General features: G+C 44.6%; 1 long non-coding RNA gene across 1 annotated transcript; it reads left to right on the top strand.

Annotated features, from left to right (window-relative positions):
- The first annotated feature begins 1,473 nt into the window (after nt 1-1,473).
- On the top strand, nt 1,474-3,598 carry LOC308676857. The gene is made up of 4 exons (XR_014028371.1): nt 1,474-1,682; nt 1,787-1,922; nt 2,718-2,841; nt 3,420-3,598. It is a non-coding gene; the product is annotated as an uncharacterized lncRNA (long non-coding RNA).
- The last annotated feature ends 1,130 nt before the right edge of the window (nt 3,599-4,728 follow it).

The raw sequence follows: 4,728 nt of genomic DNA, 5'->3' as shown, positions 1-4,728 counted from the left end.
TGATGGAGCATATTTCGGAGCAATGTCATTAGGTTCAGTTTTGAAGATGGGAAGCCCTCGGAAGGCACGTGCTGTACCACCAATGGCACTTGAAGGTAATTCCCCTCATCACAATGGAACCCTAATTTTTTAAAAAAGCCATTTTCACAAACGTCCATTACATTTTGCGTATAAGTCGAACGTGGAATGTGGTTTGTGTCAGTAACTACAAAGTGACTTAAATAATAAAAGTAGGAAATGTGTTCATTTATATGACTGTCCAAGCTTGCCAAACCAAATCTGGGTAAACAGTAACATCAATAAGGACAAAATACACATTCCTGATATCAGCCTCCTGAGATGGGAATATTTAACATCCCAAATGTCCAGAGGGAAAAAATAGATTTTTAATGTCTTTTGAAAAGCTGATAGGGTTGAGATTGATCAAATCTTGGAGTTGGGGGGAGGGGGGGGGGAAATCAATCTAAAATGCAGGTGCTGCACAAAAAAGACATGTTTCTTTGATTCAGCCAGGTGACACTGACACAAAGGGACCTAAAGCACGACTTGTTCACAAACACAAATGAGAGGGAGATGGGTGGTCCCACAAATCACCTGGCTACCATTTGTATATCTTTAAATTATAGTGTATCTTCTGATATCCAACCTTTTGCTTTTGTGAGGTTGGTAGAATGGGGTGGAAAAATATGAGAGATCAACATTGGAGCTTTAAGCAGATACCTGGGATTTGTGCCGCCCAAAGATTCATATCTGATGTTGCAGATAATCAAATTTAAATGGTAAATGTAGAGTAGGGATTAAACGCAATTTAATAATTGGTAAGTATGAGATCTAGAAACTTGTTCCTCAAAATCCTGTTTTTAAATCTCTTCATATTAATACAGGTAGTCCTCAAGTTAGGACCACAATTGAGTGCCCAATTTCTGTTGTTAAATGAAACATTTATTGAGTTTTGCTCCATTCTATGACTTTTCTTGCCACAATTGTTAAGGGAATCACTGTAGTTGATAAGTTAATAACTTGGTTGTTAAGTGAATCTGGCTTCACTTTGCTTGTCAGGTCGCAAAGGGGATCACATGACCTTGGGATGCTGCAATGGTCATAAGTTGCCAAGCATCTGAATTTTAATCATATGATCATGAGGATGCTACCAAGGTTGTAACTGTGAAAAATAGTCATAAGTCACTTTTTTCAGTGCTGTTGCAACTTTGAACGGTCACTAAATGAACTGTTGTAAGTCAAGGACTACCTGTAGCCAGATAACACAAAAAGGATCTTATTCCCTTGTTCCATCTCTGGTTAATGAATCTAAAATGCAACACCTGAATTAACAGACATCATTGTTTTCCTTCTCTGCCTCAACTCAAAAATAAAATAAAAATAAATATTATTTAAAACCTACCGTATTTGGTTTTATTGAAACCCGATTTCATTTTATTAAGAGTAGTCTCTTTGGTAAAAAGTTAAGAAGTTGGACAGCAAGTGAATATTTTGGGTAAGAGTGGATTTTAGAAGTGAAAAGGTGAAGGTAACATTTATGAGATGATTGGTCATATGAATTTGATTTAAAAAGTAAATAATCCAGAGTTACATTAGTAGTTCTCTCTTACACTATGATTTTTGCCTCTGTATTTAGCTCAAAAGTCACTCCATTCAGCCCGTCCAGCAAAAGATACAAAGAGGCAAGTTGACACATTCAATGTAAAGAAACCAGCTAAGAGGAAATTGAAGGTAAACCTTGATGGTTTCTGAAATCTGAGATCTCCTTTTTCACCAACTTAAGCAGAACCGAGGAAGAAGAATCTCCTCTTTTGAAGTTGGTATCCCTGCAGAATGCAGATGGCTCCTGGCCTCATGGGCCTGCCCTAGCCGCCATACTAAACCTCAGTGAAGCTGAGATCTCAGGCAAAGCACCGGCTAATGTAAGTTTTTGTAAACTTTTCATAATGGACTAAAAAAGATTTATTCATTTATTATTGTGTATTAATAGAAAAAGCTTTGAGTCCACGTTCAGCTAATTTGAGGGAAAGGAGTACAGAATTAAAATCAGGCAAGCGTTCTAGAATCCTCCAGGTACAGGGGGCATCACTGCAGGACCAAAGCAAGACGTTGTGAGAGTTGTATTCCAGAAAGTCCAAAGGATAGCAAATTTCAGAGTTCAGATTGAACTGTTACTGAAAAAAAAGCTTTGTGACATTAATAGAAGGTAAGCAGGCATTTTTAGGAACACAGGAGCTGTCAAAGTAGGTGGGAAGACAGGCCAATGCATGTTTACCCTGCCTTTAATCCTTCATTTTGCCATGATGGGAGATGGAAGGGCACAGCCATCTTATTGTTGCGCTTTCCCTAAAAACATTTTAACATCTTCAATATTTCATACATATCATGGAACATTTAGCTCGCTCAACAAAGCTATCTCAGCATTAAGACATCGAGTGGACTAGGACACTGGAGATGGTTGACAATAATCAGGAGAGATGTCTTCACTGAATTTCGCTCCATGAAAAACAGTCTTAACTACTATTGTTAATGAAAACCATGGTATCCATTACCTATTTCAATCTATTGTTTTGAATGCTGGATAATGGCTAGCTTGTATTTCTGATTTAGTTACTGAATAATTATTTTTAGCCATCGTTTGGAAAAATATTTTGCACGTTTCTATAGGAATAACGTGTAAGGCTCATTCAGCATCTTTTTCCCACCATTGCTTTCAGGTGGCCTCAGATATATGGGCAACAGTGCTGGCTGTTCTCTGGCTTCATTTGAATGCTGCAGAGCAGAAAGATGAATGGGAACTGCTGGAAGGAAAAGCTGTCCATTGGCTCCAAGTGAACGCAGGTGAGGTACTGAGAGCAGCTTGTCAAGGGAAATCAATGTAAGGATAAGAAATAATAGTGTGTGGAAGTCCTTAATGTACCTTGGGTGATTATGGAAACAGCTGATCAATACCAGACCTTGTTAGTACTTGGAGATCACAGGAAATCGTAGGACTACTGCCTAGACTGAGAAGTTGAAGAAACATCTCAAAAGAAGGCAGTAGCATCAATTCTATATTGTTGCCAAGAAGGCTATCTTGAAATGTCCATGAGGTAACCAGGAATTTGATTCAAGGGAATCTTAGTTTTATGGAAAAAAGAAAATTTGGTGAATGAAATTTCAGCAGCAGTACTACTTAATGCCACCCTTCTTGCTGATTCTAGTTCTTGGAAGTATTTTTTGGGTAGATCAGTTCCTTAGAATTCCCCAGCCATAATAGCTATTCTGAGATTTCTGGGAGTTGACTTCCTGAAATTTAAAGGGCATCCAAATTCATGTGAACTGTCTTTTGGACATTGGAAGATGTGCTGAATGCTGTATTGTTTAAATTGAAGTGGATGTTGCTTGATCAATCCTGATTCTTGACTATTCATTTACAGGAGATCAACTGGCTAAGTGTGTGAAGGCTGGTAATGCAGTTCTGGGAGGTAGGGTCAGCCCCCAGGTATTCGGGCTCTGAGTTTATAGTGTCATCCTATGCCTGAAACTGGAACATCTGCATCTATTCTGCTTCTATTCTTGCTGAAATGTAACCTGCTGCAACCCCCATAACAATATACCGTATATACTTGAGTATAAGCCGAATTTTTCAGCCCACTTTTTGGGCTGAAAAATTCCACTTCGGCTTATACTCCAGTCAACAAAAAAACTTACCGAGGACTTGTGCGCGGCCGAGGCTTTGGTGCTTCCGGGATCGCGCGCACCTCTCCCAAGCCACCGCCGTCCGAGACCTGCCGAAGTTTGGGGAGGTGCGCGCGCACCTCGCCAAACCTCCCCAAACGGCAGGTCTCCGTTCCTCCGCGCCCTGCCTGCCTGCTTCTTTCCGCAGCGGAAAGAAGCAGGCAGGCAGGGCGCGGAGGAACGGAGACCTGCCGACGTTTGGGGAGGTTTGGGCGCCTCCCCAAACCTCGGCAGGTCTCCGTTCCTCCTGCCGACGTTTGGGGAGGTTTGGGCGCCTCCCCAAACCTCCCCAGGTCTCCCTTCCTCCGCGCAGACCTGCCGACGTTTGGGGAGGTTTGGGCGCCTCCCCAAACCTCCCCAAACGTCGGCAGGTCTCCGTTCCTCCTGCCGACGTTTGGGGAGGTTTGGGCACCTCCCCAAACCTCCCCAGGTCTCCGTTCCTCCGCGCAGACCTGCCGACGTTTGGGGAGGTTTGGGCGCCTCCCCAAACGTCGGCAGGTCTCCGTTCCTCCTGCCGACGTTTGGGGAGGTTTGGGCACCTCCCCAAACCTCCCCAGGTCTCCGTTCCTCCGCGCAGACCTGCCGACGTTTGGGGAGGTTTGGGCGCCTCCCCAAACCTCCCCAAACGTCGGCAGGTCTCCGTTCCTCCTGCCGACGTTTGGGGAGGTTTGGGCGCCTCCCCAAACCTCCCCAAACGTCGGCAGGTCTGCGCGGAGGAACGGAGACCTGGGGAGGTTTGGGGAGGCGCCCAAACCTCCCCAAACGTCGGCAGGAGGAACGGAGACCTGGGGAGGTTTGGGGAGGCGCCCAAACCTCCCCAAACGTCGGCAGGTCTGCACGGAGGAACGGAGACCTGGGGAGGTTTGGGGAGGCGCCCAAACCTCCCCAAACGTCGGCAGGAGGAACGGAGACCTGCCGACGTTTGGGGAGGTTTGGGGAGGCGCCCAAACCTCCCCAAACGTCGGCAGGTCTGCGCGGAGGAACGGAGACCTGGGGAGGTTTGGGGAG

This window comes from Vipera berus, assembly GCF_964194415.1.
Source record: "Vipera berus genome assembly, chromosome: W".
NCBI lineage: Eukaryota > Metazoa > Chordata > Lepidosauria > Squamata > Viperidae > Vipera > Vipera berus.
The sequence above is the reverse complement of the archived record's forward strand: the minus strand, read 5'-3'. Positions and strand labels throughout refer to the sequence as shown.